Source organism: Euprymna scolopes, chromosome 20 (genome assembly GCF_053919585.1).
Source record: "Euprymna scolopes isolate OS-2025 chromosome 20, ASM5391958v1, whole genome shotgun sequence".
Lineage (NCBI taxonomy): Eukaryota > Metazoa > Mollusca > Cephalopoda > Sepiida > Sepiolidae > Euprymna > Euprymna scolopes.
The window spans coordinates 80,948,670-80,963,916 of NC_136501.1; the positions used below are offsets into that span (position 1 = coordinate 80,948,670).

A 15,247-nucleotide genomic window follows, 5' to 3' on the forward strand; every position below is an offset into this window, starting at 1 on the left:
TCAGTGACAGTTTTTTAATGCTTTAACATTTTCATGAACTCTATTTATGTATGTTAAAGTTTCACCTTGTGGCGGATGGGCGTGAAATGCTTACATCCAGATGCTTCTTGAGAATGGACAGACGCTGTGGTGATCTAGAAAAGAAAGTCGGAATAGCCAAAATGTTAGAGATAAATATTCTAGCATTTCGTGTAATGCTTGCTGCATTCCTCATTATTAAATTAAATTGATGCGCATAACAGTGAGTGAAATGTGCATTACTATAAACTGCTTTTATTTTCGCCTGAACACCAGCTTTTTTGCCTTTCATGACATTTGCACCATCAAATGTCTGAGATATCAGTTTTTGGCGATTCCCTTGAAGGATTATATCTAATTGTTGTAGAATAAATTTTGATATCCCATCAGCGGTTTGGTTTTCTGGAATAAAGAATCCCCAAAAGCGTTCAAGTATTTTTTCATCCAAGACGTACCGTAAAACAATGATCATTTGTGTATGTTCAGACACATCTGTTGTATCATCAGCCATGACAGCTACAAAGGAAACTTTGCTAATTTCTGCCTTTATTTCATCACGGTATATTTGTAAAAGACAGTCAAGTATGTCATTCTGAATGGTCTTGGAAACACCTTTGAAGACACTACTGGTTTCTAAGTGATTCTTTAAATCTGGATCTAATTAATAGGCAAAATTTAAAAATCCTCTAAATACACCTGGATTTACTGAATCATTTTTTTCATCATGCCCTCGTAAGGGAGTTTCAAAGTTCCCACAAAAGAAAATACAATCTATTATTTTAGATAAAATTTCACGGTTCTTCTTAACATTCATGTTATGATGATTGATTGAAAGTCTGTAGGCCTCACTAAGTTTTTCTTTAATATTTACGGTCCCCAAAATTGATAGGGAAACTACATTGTCAACATGCTTCTCATGCTTTTCAGTTCTATCTTTCATTTTGCTAATAGTTCTGAAACTGTATTTTGTCCACGTTACATCACCCCCTACAACAAACAAGGAAAGCAGAACAATGCATTTTTTAGTTCACAGTCGCAAAACGGTTTTATTTTTTTATTTTTTATTTTTTACATGGGGGTCACCACTTATCAAGGCCTGGAAGCCACTCAGGGATAAGGGTTATTCCGTGTACAGTAATCAATGAGATAGTATTGTAGTAATCATTAGTATTGGAGATTTGATAGAGTGACTTACTTAAGGGGACGGTTTGTCAGGAATTTGTTTCTGTTGGATTTGAAGACATCTAAGTTGTAGTCAGGTGGGAAACAGGCAAACGGAAGAGAGTTCCACAATCGTGCACTTCTGAGAAAGCTCTGCTCATGGAATCTACGTTTGGATTTAGGCACAGATAAAGAGTGGGGAAAATTATTGAAAGTAGTTTCAGCCAGATGGGTGTTTCTCGTGAAAGATTGGCGAGGGGGGACGAGAGATTGGAGCTCAGACGAGCACTTGCCATGGAAATAACGATAAAACAAAGACAGGCTCACAACATCTCTTCTGTGGGAGAGAGGCTGCAGGGAAGAGAAAAGGGCATCCCCCACCAAACCACAAAGTCTATTTTGTACTCTGTCAAGGCAGGATAGGCTGTTTTTAACAGCTCCTGCCCAGATGTGGCAGCAGTACTCCATTCTAGGATGTACTTGGCTTTTATACAGATAGAGAATTGCATCAGTAGTGAGATATCTTCTGGAGCGGTAGAAGGATTCCACCATTTTCCCAGCATCCCTGGCAACAGATTTGATGTACGTGTTCCATTTCAGATCAGGAGTAAAGGTCAAACCCAGAAGCTTGTCAAAACATGGAGCCTCCCCAAGACGAGAGCCATCCATTTCAATTGATGCCAGATGGGGATCAGAGCGTTGATGATGTAAAGATAGAAGCTTGGTTTTGGATGCATTAAAAGTGACCAGCCACCTCTTCCCTCATTGTACCACGCGCTCAAGATCAGAGGAGAGAGAATTAGAGAGAACTTTGTCATTTACAGCCTTTGATGTGTTGCCATAGATGGTAGTGTCATCAGCATAGATGTCAACGAATGATTTAAGCATGTGTTTTGAGAGATCATTGATGTAGATCAGGAAGAGAGTTGGGCCCAGGATGCACCTCTGAGGGACTCCAGCATTAATACTGTGGGCCTCTGATTTCTGCCCACCAAACACTACTCTTATGAACCTATCAGAGAGAAATGATTTAATGATTGAAAAAACATTTCCAGTAATACCATAGCTGGAAATCTTGTGAAGTAGGCCCTTATGCCATACCTTATCGAAGGCCTTTGATATGTCAAGAGCAATTGCCCTGGAAAGGAAATCTTTGTCAAGAGATTCACTAATCCTATGTGATATAACCGTTAGCACATCTGCTGTAGATCTTACAGAGCGGAAACCATATTGCATGTCACTAAGAAGGTTGTTTCTGTTGAGGTGGTTGACTACTTCTGTATTTTATGTGGATTCCAATAACTTACTCATGACACACAGGAGACTTATTGGTCTGTACTGAGAGGGAGATGACTTTTCACCTGAATTCTTAAATACAGGGCATACTGATGAGGTTTTCCAGGGTGTTGGAAAGCACTTCTCCTTAAGGCAACGCTTAAATAGTTTTGTAAGTATGGGGGCAAGTTCTGGTTGGAGCACTATAACTGGAATGCCGTCAGGGCCCGTTGCTTTACTGGAATCAAGGTTCTTGATTAGCTTGGCAACTTCACACACAGATATTTGTATGTTGCATAGCGTGTTGTCTGTTATAGGGGGAAATACAGGGAGTTGATGGCCATTGTCGCATAGGGTAGAATTAGCTGCAAAGTTCTTGGCAAATAGTCTGGCCTTGTCTGATGCTGACGAGATGACCTCAGGTCCATTGATAATAGTTGGGATAGAATGCACGTTTCTGTTCAAGATCCTGTTTGCTATTTGCCAGAACTGGTGGGAACCAAGCCGCTGCTCAGCTACTTTGGATTTAACAGACTGAGCATATAGCTCTCTTGCATTTTTTATTACTCTTTTACAGTGGTTGCTGGCAGTCCTGAAAGCAGCTTTAGTCTCAGTACATCTATTATGTTAGTAGCTATGGAAAAAGTGATTTCTGTGCACGATGGCAGCAGCACATTCAGGGGAGAACCATGGCTGGCTGTTAGGTTTTTGTTGGAATTTTTTGGATGGTATGAATCGGTCTATGCCTACAATTAACCATTTGGTCAGGTCTGATACTATAGAGGACACATCCTTTTTAAACATGGAATGCAGATGTAGGTCAGATATGAATGCACGGAAGCTATCCCAGTCAGCCATAGAGTATTGATATATAGTACGGTAGAGAGGTACATCTGAAGACTTATTACATTTCATTTTTATCTTAACTGCTCCAACAGAGTGGTCAGAGGATCCCAGAGGAGATAGAACGGAACATGAACACAGCTCAGGGGAAGTTGTGAGGAAAAGGTCTAGAAGGCTTGCATATTGACCAGTAGTATCGGGCACAGGGGTGGGTTCGTGAACAATCTGAGTGAGGTCATAGGCAATGGCAAAATCATGACAAAAAATTTATAAAAACTTGTTGTTAATTAAAAATAGGCGTATAACAAAATAAGCTTGTCATTAAAATTGCTTTTTTTAATAAAAATATTTTTAACTTTGCCATTATAAGCCATCGAAAAAGGGGCAATAAGCAAAAACATTTTAATTAAAAAACACGATTTTAAATTGTGTACACTTTACAGAGTAATAAAAAATATACAAATATATTTCTTTTAAACTTTACAGATTAAATAAAATTTTACAGGCTTTTTGCGCAGGCAAACAAACGAGAAATATTTTTAAAATTTATTTATAGTTTTTTAATAATTTATTTTTTCATAAAAACAAAATCTTTGAAATTTACTTGCCTGCAAACGATGGTAAAGTTAGGAGTTTACCATTTAAAAATGGTTTTATTGGATAACAGTTTTATTTAAAATTTAAAAAGAAAACTTTGTAAATAAAATATAGAATAAAAATGTTTGTACTATGAGCAAACAAAAAATTTTTAAAGATACATAATTTTATTTACAAATCTTTTTACAACTTTTTATATAAAAATAAAAACAAACTTTGCTATTTACTGGGCTTATTATAAAAACAGTTTTACGTTTTGTTATTGCACATTTTAATTTAAAAAACTTTGTTCAAAGTGTAAAACTTCTTAGCTTATATATATATATATATATATATATATATGTGTGTGTGTGTGTATGTGTGTATGTGTGTATATATATATATATGTGTGTGTATATATATATGTATATATGTGTGTGTATATATATATGTGTATATGTGTGTGTGTATATATGTGTGTATATATATGTGTGTGTATATATATGTGTGTGTATATATATGTGTGTGTGTGTATGTATGTATATATGTGTGCGTATATATGTGTATATATATGTGTGTGTATATATATGGGTGTGTATATATATATATGTGTGTGTATTGTGTGTATATATATGTGCGTATATATATATATATATATATATATATATATATATATATATATATGGTTTTAAATAAAGTACTAGGCGGAAGTTTCTCGAGAGCTCTTTCGGCTATCATCTCTTCAGGAGTAAATCGATAGCAATCTAAATAATATTGTAACGAAAATAAAGAGTTCTATTGGGGAACTTATTTAATGTGCCAACGTACGGGGACATTAATTAAATTTATTTACGTTTAAAAAACGATTAAAAATGTTGGCACAACGAGGGAGAAAAAAAAAAAAAGCGGGAGAAAAAATTCAAAGTTCCCCTCCAGTTGTCTGGAACAAGATGTAGCCCCAGTTTACATTAGTAAACGTATTGCTGCATCTAAAGTGAAGCCAAGTTTGTCTATGGAGCGTGCGTTTATACGTGATGACATGAATAAGTTGATGGAGAATCTTGAGACGTATATTAGTAATCGTCATCAACTTTGGTCCGTAGTTAAGGGGTTCCTGTCCTTTTGTGATTTTTTCCGTTTTTGCAAATATTTATCTATCGGTGATCAGTTTGCTAGGCAAAATGCTTCCAAAGATAATAGTAAACACCTTGCTCTTCTGGTTCGCAGAAGATATGGGTGTGAACCCACTAATGGAAGCAAACATATTTTCTATTTTTCAAAAACTGTCCTTACAGAAATTGAAAATAGAGTTTTGTCTAGGGGCTTAGATTTTTGTATTCCCCCCACGAGTTTAAATAAAGAGAGAACACTTTCTGCCTTTGAAGTTTTGTTCTCTCAATTTAGACATAATGTGCCTAATTCCCCAGAAAAAATTGTTGGGATGAAATCCAATTTAGTTGCCTTGGCTCACCGATATAGTAACATTCCTGTTGATCATAGCGACTTTGTCTGGAACATAACGCAATTTAAGACGATGAAAGCGTTAAAATCTAATGCCGATATTTATATGTGTAAACCAGACAAAGGTGCAGGAGTGGTGATTTTGGATAAATCAGACTACGTTGAGAAAATGGCAGTTATTCTCAATGATAGTTCGAAATTCCGTAAACTCGGCTCTGTCGAGTTGACGGATAATACTTGCAAGAAGGAGGCTACAATGCAGAGACGTTTACTTGCATTATTTAAAAAGAAGGTGTTTTGCAAGGATGTCTATGACAGGATTAGGCCCTCTGGGTCACAACGCCCCAGAATGTATGGTCTTTTGTATGTCAATGAATGTATGTCAGGTTGACGGGGTTTCAATGGGGAGTCCGTTGGCCCCAACTTTAGCGGATATTTTCGTCGGGTACTATGAATCCATTCTGTTTAATTCTACATCTAAACCCACTGCATATTTCAGATATGTTGACGACACTTTTGCTATTTTTTCTTCACAAAGTGAAGCGTCGACATTTTTTAATAAGTTGAATTCTTTACATGGGGCTCTTAAGTTCACTATGGAAAGTGAGAAGGATAATTCGCTTCCTTTCTTGGATGTTCTTGTCGAACGCTCAAGGGGGGGGGGCTTTCTCACTACAATTTATAGAAAGCCGACATTTACTGGCCTATATGTGAACTGGTTGTCTTTTGTACCTAAATCACGTAAGGTCGGCTTAATTAATACCTTGGTACATAGAGCCCCCATGATTTGTTCGCCTAACAGATTAGATGTCGAACTCGATAAGATCAGGGAAATATTCATCAATAATGGTTATCCTGTTGACCTTATTGATGACTGTATTTTCAAAAAGGTTGCGGATTTTAAATCCCCTAAAAAGTTTGGACCCTTGAAATGCCCGGTTTATTTGAAATTACCGTGGATAGGGGAGGGGAGTAATATAATTTCAAAACAGATTCGAAGAAGTATTTACGATTGCTTCAATTCGGTGACCTTGCGTGTGGTATATACTACGAGACCTGCTTTTCCGTCTTTCCGCAAGGATAGTTTGCCTTACATCCAAAATAGTAATATTGTATATCAGTTTAAATGCCAGTGCGATGCTGGTTATGTTGGGCGAACATCCTTGCACCTTTTGACTCGTATAAACCAGCATGTTCTATCGAAGATCAGACAAGGGAGGATGGGGTTCGGTGGTCTCCCTCCTTCTGCAGCCTTGGACTCTGCTATTGGCCAGCATTTGGTTGACAACCCGTGCTGTGCCGATAGATATAAAATAGATTGGTTCGAGGTGCTACTGCTACATAGAGTGGACTCCAAAATCTATTTAAAGATTTTGGAGGCCGTCTCTATCGCGGTGCGTCAACCTTCTTTGTGCCGGCAAAAAGAAACATCAAACGCATTGTTTCTCTTTGGGGAACTTTGAATTTTTTCTCCCGCTTTTTTTTTTTTTTTTTCTCTCCCTCGTTGTGCCAACATTTTTATCGTTTTTTTAAACGTAAATAAATTTAATTAATGTCCCCGTACGTTGGCACATTAAATAAGTTCCCCAATAGAACTCTTTATTTTCGTTACAATATTATTTAGATTGCTATCGATTTACTCCTGAAGAGATGATAGCCGAAAGAGCTCTCGAGAAACTTCCGCCTAGTATTTTATTTAAAACCATATACAAATTCTGTACCTCTAAACATATATATATATATATATATATATATATATATATATATATATATATATATGTGTGTGTGTGTAAAGTTTAACTACTACAAAAGAAATAGATTTCAAACTACTTAAAAACACAAACAAAATAAGCCATATAGGTAAAAAAAAAAAAATAAATAAAAATAACATTAGTTGCGTTGGTAGCTTCAAGGCTAAAACCCGAACACTTTTAATTAAAAAAAAAAAAAAAAAGTTTGGCATATTGTATATTTTTGTCTCCTTAAATCGCATTTAAAAGTGTGGGAATTTTTTTTAAGGTGGAGATTTTATTTACAAGAACACGTTACACTTTTTAATAATAATAAAAAGAAAACATTTGTAAACAAGTCTCTTAAAAAAAAAAAAAAAAAAAAAAAAAAAAAGCTAGAACGCGCAAACACCGCATTTCACGAGCGTTTGGAACTGCGAAAACAAGTTCGTTCCAAATTGTCGCATGGCCATCTAGATCGGGCATGCACAAGCGAACTTCACTAAGAATGTGTAACTGTGAATTTCGCCGCCCCAGCAAAGTTTTACTTTTATGCTTATATGAGTATAGGGACAGTTATCGACATTAAGCTTCAGGATTATATATATATATATATATAATATATATATATATGGTATTCCGGCATAAAGCTCGAGACAATAGTCTCTAACCCCCTTTCACAACAAAAGGAACTAATTTCCCTATACACCGCTTTTGGTTACTATGGGAACAGCTAATTTTTGTGATGATTCGATTTTTAATAATAAACACATTTTATTATTTTAAATATTAATATTTATTTTTAATAATAAACACATTTTATTTTATTTTAAATATTAATATTTATTTTTAATAATAAACTACACTGATTAATATCCCAAAAACTACTTTTTTTGTGACAAATTTAAATGCGCTTGCTTGCATGTATAGAAATGGCCACCACCACCACCGATAACAAAGAATTACATTGCTTAATATGAATACTGAGAATACTCCAAAAAACACAGGTCAGCTGCTGCAGGTATAACATCATCAACAATTTTCTCCATAAGTGCAGCACTGCAGCAGAACGCGTACGATTTTTCGATTAATTAGCGGCAGTACTAATAATTTGTGCGGGTTTTCAGATCAAATAATAATTTTTAAAAAAATCAACAATAATAATAAAAAAAATCGACAATAATAAAAAAAATCAACAATAATAAAAAAACAAAATAGATTTTATTGGTTTATTCCTCGAATCACAAAAATTAATAAATAAAAAATCCTGTATATTGTTTGAAGCCAAATCTTTCAGCAAAAAAGGCCAAATTCAAAGACAAAACCACATTTTTTAGATAAAAAAAAGGCCAAAAAAGTCAAATTTTAACTTTTTCTTTAATAATTACTATTAAACAGATATTGTTTTACTTTTAAAATGTCCTGTATATTGTTTATTATTAAAAATCGAATCATCATTATTATCATTCATCATTATTATTAAAAATCGAATCATCACAAAAATTAACTGTTCCCATAGTAACCAAAAGCGGTGTATAGGGAAATTAGTTCCTTTTGTTGTGAAAGGGGGTTAGAGACTATTGTCTCGAGCTTTATGCCGGAATACCATATATATATATATATATATATATATATATATATATATATATATATATATATATATATATATATATATATATATATATCTTAACGTGTATCGATAATATTGAGTAGAAATGACTTGGGGGTGCTGCTGCTGCCGTAGGTGTGTCAGAAATTTCGTGAAAAATAGTGAATAATTCCACCCCGTCTTTCCAAGCTTATAACTCATCGAAAAATGTAATTCAAGCCCTAACTTTTTTTTTTTTTCAATTAAAGGAGCAAGGGCCAAGGTTTCATTACAAAAAAAAAAAAAAAAAAAAAAAAAAAAAAAAAAAAAGTTTTTTTTTTTTTTTTTTTTTAAAGGTTTTAAACTTCGGGCTTTACAGGTAAATTTCTAAAAAACACTACTTTTTTGTTTTAAATTTGAATATATTATTTATTGACCTTTTCTCTTCAATTTGTGATATATAACACTTTGGTGAGTAAATTATTTACTTTTTAATAGACATTTCAAAATGGGAGGCGTGAATTATTCGACCCCCTGTCTTTCCAAGCTTATAACTACTCGAAAAATGTAATTCAAGCCCTAATTTTTTTTCAATTAAAGGAGCAAGGACCAAGGTTTCATTAAAAAAACAAAACAAAAGAAAAAACAAACAACGTGGTTAAAAAAAAAGGTTTTAAACTTCGAAATTTCTAAAAAAACACTACTTTTTTTTGTTTTAAATTTGAATATATTATTTATTGACCTCTTCTCTTCAATTTGTGATATATCACACTTTGGTGAGTAAATTAATTATTTACTTTTTAATAGACACTTGAAAATGGGGGGGGGCGTGAATTTAAAAAAAAACGTTTGTCTAAAATATTATATTCGGTTTATTGGAAAGAGCATAAAATTTCACATTGACCCTGAAAATATCGTAAAAATAGAATCAATAGAAAAATTTTGATAGATTATTAAAGTTTAAAAATTGAAAAATATTGAGTTCGTAAAATTCATTACTGTTTTTTTTTTTTTTTTAAATATTTCTATTACTTTTAAAACAACTTTAATAGTTTATTTTAGAAGTATAATCCATAAAGAAAATAAACAACCCACTTTTAAAAGAAAAATTACGAGTTTTTATATTTTATTCGGAATTTCGTGTTAGGGGTGTCAAAAATTCCTACAAAAATTCTGATACACCTAGCTGCCGTTCCACAGCTCCAGGCACGAGCCGCCACTGCTTATAATGTACGTCACAGTTTATGAATTTTTAAATGAAATCAAAATAAAGTAAATGGTAGTTGTGAACTATACTAAAGCTGATTTAATCGACGTTTATTTCTCTAAAGTTTATTTCCCTTATTTCTCTATATTTTAATCATAGAAAATACATGCTAAAATATTCTTTGATGGGAATTCACTTATGTTTGAAAAAGTATTCCATTTTAATTGTTCTAATTAGTTGTAATCTGCAATTATCAAGTCAAGTGACCCACCTCTTACTAAGTGTCTGACTATTACTTTCTTCCTCTCTCATTGTATCTTATTCATGCTTCTCCCCCTCCCCTCTCTCTTTCATGAGATAATTTTTATCCTTAAAAGAAAGTTCAATTTTCGCATGTGAGAATGTAAGAATAATCCTGAAAATAAGTGCTGAAATTGAAATGGAGAACAGCTTTTGGAGAGAAAGAAGAACAGCAGTGTATATAATTAATCAATTTTACTTCAAGAAAAAAAAAAAAGAAAAGATGATTGATGGGATATTTAGCCCAAATTTTTATTGAAGGAATAAAAGGTAGTTGCTTTTGTTTCCCAAAGCAAGTGTTAAATTAACCAGGTAATAAATATGAATATAATACAAAAAAGAAACATAAAAGGAGTAGTCTCTAATGAAGAGAGATTTCAAGAATTAGACAATGACAAAAACCAATTTCTGCTTACTTTAAATAAGACTGAAAAGAAAAACCTAGAATAAAAATTAAAAACAAAAAGTTCTTCAAAGTCTTTAAAAATTTTTTTCTTTTCTCTGATATTTCTTCCCGTCAGTCTTTTTTTCTTTCTTTAAAAAATAGTACTTTCAAAAGACACAAATTATTGGGCTATCTTGACCGAAAGGGAATATAAAAAACTGTTTTATAAATAGTTCTTTTACTCAAAATACCGGAGACCGCTGAAAATTTGTTTGTTCTTCTCTCTTGCCGAGTCAGTCAACAACTTTAACTTCTGTATCTCTTATAGATATAGTCCCCCAAAAACGTGTCCTTTCTCTAAGGTAAATCTTCTGGAACAAATAGTCAACTTGCTTAAATCAACACAAAATGTATTAGGTGTTCTTGCTCTGCTACTTTTAACGTCTGAAAAGAAATGCAGCTGGAGACCTGAAAAATCTTAACCGTCACTTTATTCAGGATCTGATTAAAATGGGCACTGCAATAGGGCGCAAAGGAAAATTCTCCTGTCCTTTGGCTGGATTGCTATTGGGAAAAGGATGGTGACAGACAGTGGTCTTGGTAGATGACTCATAACAGACTAAACATACAGGCAAAAAAGGCTGAACACCTGCACAACCCCTGCACCACTTGATGGCTTAGAACCAAAATTCTCAAATGATGCAGGTACAGAATGAGGAGATGGATTCTTTTGTTAAAATTTACTTGAAAATAAAATTGTTCAGATAATTGTTTGCATGCATTTGTTGCCTACATCATGAAAGAAATGACCATAGCTTATTGATTTGCTTTTGTGACTAAAGGAACAGTGATTAGGTTACCTGTTGGCCAATCCACGAGACCTTTTAAGAGACAATTACTGACCAATCAATGAGTGATAAATTCTAATACCTCCCTCACTTTGTTAACAATCTAGGGCAGAGTTTCCCAACAGGGTCTGTATCGACCACTAGGGGGGCTTTACAAAACTTCAGGTGGGCTGTGCACAAATTTATTGTATAGGGGATCCCTGAGATCCTCTGGGAGGGAGGTGAAAGACTGAGAGCTTCTAGTAACATTAATAAGTTTTCTCAACCCATTTTCTTTGGGATTCACAATTCATGTGGAAATTGATTGCATCACACTTATTTTTAATTGGAAAAATTAATTAAAAAATCACACCTTTTAATGTTGAATAAACTGTATGAAAATTCAATTATTTATTTTCATTTTAATTATGTACTACCACTACTACTAGCATTATTATGCAAGAAGGCATGTAGGGAGAGGGTGATAGTAGGTATCCAAGTGTTCTAGAGTGGCATTTGCTGAAAAAGGCAGGGAAACCCAGGTCTAGAGTAATAAAATGAAAGGGCAGAATAAAAAGATATAGTCTAGTATAAACAAAAGTGAATATCACTACATGCAGTGATACAGTTTAACCTGTAGTTGGATATAATGCTCTCTATCTTGGGTTGAGCATATTGGGAAGTGATATACAAACTGCCATTAGCGTATTAAGCAACGCTCTTTGTGTAAACAAATCGAGCGGAGGCATTTGGACGATATGAAAAGATTGATAATTCATTACCCTCACAGCAGCCGTATAGTGCAATGGTGAGAAGCCTTGACTGTCATTTAGGCGGTCGGGTTTCGATTCTGGCTTGAAGCAGTTGCCTGTCTAGCCGCACTGAGCTGTGAAACAGCGAAACAGTACTGTATGTGTATGAGTCATATATATATATATATATATATATATATACTGTACTATATACTATATAGTGTGTGTATATATATATATATATATATATATATATATATATATATATATATATATATATATATATATATATATATATATATATATATATATACTAATTTTAGATTTTGCTATTTGTTTTTATATTTAATTCGCGGTAATCATGAAGAAAGAGAGAGCCTGTTTCCTCCGTTTGACTATAGGTGGCGTTACTGTCTGTCCACCCAGTTACGGAAGCACAAAATGTATGTAATGGCACCCTGGAAATAAAAATAAATGTTTTTGTTATATTTTAATTTTAAACATGTTTTTTGTTGTTTTTTTTTGCAAACATATTTAAGTTTGTTTGTTTTTGTTTTTTTTGCAAACATATTTAAGTTTTATTTTTCCAAACGTTTACGTTTTGTTGCTTGTTTATTTTCAAACATTTACGTTTTTTTGTTTTGTTTTTACGGTTCTTTTTTTTTTTTTTTTTTGCAAGCATAAACTAAATGTTTTTGCCATATTTTTCTTTTAAACATATTTATGGGTACAACCGTTTTTCCGCGAGTATTTTTTACGCTCTTATTATTATTATTATTATTATTATTATTATTATTATTATTATTATTATTATTATTATAATAATAATAATAATAATAATAATAATAATAATAATAATAATAATAATAATAAAAAAAAAAAATAAAAAAATAAACGTTTTTTTCTTTTATCTTTTTTTATGGACCCCTCCCTTTTTTCTTAATTTTTCTGCACTTATTTTACCTTTTCCGCGAGTATTTATATATATATTTGAAAACGGATATTGTAAAACCTGAATCTTACTTGAAACTAATAGTAGAAAAAAAAAAAAAAAAAAAAAAAAAAATAGCGCGGTACAATAAGTGCATAAGAAAACTTTTCAAAAAGAAAAATATTTAAAAAATATTTAGTTCATGCTTGCAAAAAAAAAAAACAAACAAACAAAAAAAAACCGTAAATGTTTGAAAATAAACAAGCAATAAAACGTTAATGTTTGGAAAAATAAAACTTAAATATGTTTGCAAAAAAAAAAAAAAAAAAAAAACGTAAATATGTTTGAAAAAAAAAAACGTTTTAAAATTTTAACAAAAACATTTATTTTTATTTCAAGGGTGCCATTATATACATTTTGTGCTTCCGTAACTGGGTGGACAGACAGTAACGCCACCTATAGTCAAACGGAGGAAACAGGCTCTCTTTTTCTTCACGATTACCCAATTCGCTTTGCAAACACTATTTTCTTTATTCAAATATTTTGATCCGAGCAGTGACACAGCTTCACAATCTTTTTACCATAAAAAAAAATAAATCATCAAAATATCTCGGAATTAGAAAATATGCTTAAAAAAATATATATATTTGGATCCACTAACGCGCATGTGTGAACTCAATAACTTCCGGTTTGTCAGCGCTTTCCTCTCTCACTGAAAGACAATAAACACCCCAGGTAGGCGAATCCTTTCTATATAAGCACTTGTAACAATCTAATATTTCATCCAAGTAATGCTTATAGTTTGGCACAAAAGCAATCTCTTAAAATATTACAGTAGATGGCATTTGAAATATTGTTTTAACGGCTGATCGTCACACCGACAAAATTATTTAACCTAGTTTCAGTCGGTAATCAACGAACTTGACTATGAAAATCAATGGCTTCTAAGTTGTAATTTTGAATCTATTTGATCTATTATTATATGGTTACAAAAAAAAAAAAAAACCCAACAAACAAAATGTCCCTCTTCTAAGAACTGTATCCGTTTTTATTTTCTTATTAATTACATATTTGTATCCTCCTTCTCAACCGAAAGAAACGTTGACGCCACCATCAAAACTATTTTTCTTTCACACATACAAAAAAACAAAACAAAAACAAACGTTAAGTTTAATTTTCAAAACAAATCCAGAAAATTCTATACCTTTTCTTTGTATTTGATTTTTGTTTTATTACTTCTGCAATTTACTGACCATGTTGAAATGATAACGTTATTTAGAAACCGATTCCTCACATTTATTTATGCGGAAGGGCTTTGTTAACTAGTCTGTACTTTTTACCTAAGAATTTAATAAACAAGATATTGTAAAAATTAAACTTAACTTGAAAATCTTATCTAAAAAAACAAAAAACAAACAAAAAAAAAAAAGCCGAGTTCGTAAACTGCATAAGACGGACCTGAACAAGCCGTAAAATTATCATCGTTAATAACAGACTTAATTTTCATATTGGCAGCAAAATTTTTTTAAAAAGTTTATTTAATGACTTTTAACGTTGGGGATCATTTTTAAATCATAAGTTTTATTAATTTTGTTCTTTTACATCACAGAAATAGTTTAATAAGGAGTTATGCTGATTGAGTGACCGACAAGGGGGGGGGTATACATTTAATAAAACGTTAAAATTTAAAAGTGATATCCCACGTTAAGTCATTAAATAAACTTGTGCTAATGCAGAGAGTGATCCGCGCTATTTTTTTAAAAATCGTATTTCTAATTTTAATTAAAGTATTTTTGTTTTTTTTATTCAATTGTAAGATTGAAGTATAGAATAAGTACAAAACGCCCTCCCCTCCCCTCCCCCGTGTTAAGAATGGCTTTTTTAAAAAATAATAACGTTATTATTTACGTCCGGATCACTCTCTGCACTAGTACCAATAAACTTTTTTTAATTTTTCCCTGCTAATATGAAAGTTAAGTCTGTAATCGACAATAATCACAGAAAAAATAAGAAAACGTGATAAATTAATTTTACGACGCCAGGTGGGGTGGGGTGGGGGGCTCGTTTATGTCCGCCGCAATTTCTTCTGCAAATATAACTCAATATTTCGATTACTAATTTGAGAACTTTAAACAGATTTGTTAAAACAAATGTCTCAATAAAATTGGAGGCTCACTTCGATAATTCAGGACA

General features: G+C 32.6%; 1 protein-coding gene across 4 annotated transcripts in view; it reads left to right on the plus strand.

Moving 5' to 3' along the window:
- The window catches only part of LOC145241490 (large proline-rich protein BAG6-like), a 322,214-nt gene that overhangs the window by 69,520 nt on the left and 237,447 nt on the right, over positions 1–15,247 (plus strand). For 2 of the 4 annotated variants that reach the window (XM_080104489.1, XM_080104493.1), the window contains exon 1: positions 13,503–13,789. The exons of 1 other annotated variant lie outside the window; for it this stretch is intronic. The gene's annotated coding sequence lies outside the window, so the exon portion shown is untranslated. Of the gene's footprint in view, positions 1–13,502; positions 13,790–15,247 lie in introns of those variants that run through there. One more of the 4 variants, XM_080104491.1, reaches the window with a different exon arrangement.